Source organism: Arachis ipaensis, chromosome B01, assembly GCF_000816755.2.
Source record: "Arachis ipaensis cultivar K30076 chromosome B01, Araip1.1, whole genome shotgun sequence".
Lineage (NCBI taxonomy): Eukaryota > Viridiplantae > Streptophyta > Magnoliopsida > Fabales > Fabaceae > Arachis > Arachis ipaensis.
The window spans coordinates 134034755-134035275 of record NC_029785.2 but is presented as its reverse complement, the minus strand read 5'-3'; positions in this window follow the sequence as shown (position 1 = coordinate 134035275).

The window sequence follows — 521 nt, the reverse complement described above, 5'->3', positions numbered from 1 at the left end:
GATGCATTGATGGATATATAATAATTTATATGTTAATTAATTTATTCTTTTGACTTAGAAATATCACATATTCATAAAAATGTGAATACAAAATTTATTTAAACTACAATTTTTAGTCTTTCAAAACCAGGTATTATCAGCCTATAATTATACCTAAAATAAACAAAATAGTTTACATTAGTCTTTGCTAACTAGAGATGAAAAATAGTATTGGACAAACTAAAATAGGATCAACGTAACCTATAGTTAATCTCACAATATGGTTATTACTTATTAATCTTTATGACTCACATTCCTTTTCTAATACTCTGGAGAAAAAAATTCCTTATTTTGATTTTAAAAAAAGAACCAATAAATTTAAATACACATTTTAAGAATAAAAAATATTTAATCTAATAATTAATGTAATCTAATGTAATATTTAATAAAAAAAAACTTTTTGTATATATAAGGGTAGCAGACTAACATGAGTTGAGATAAGCCAAACTTGACTCATAAAAATTAAATTCAATGCATGAATA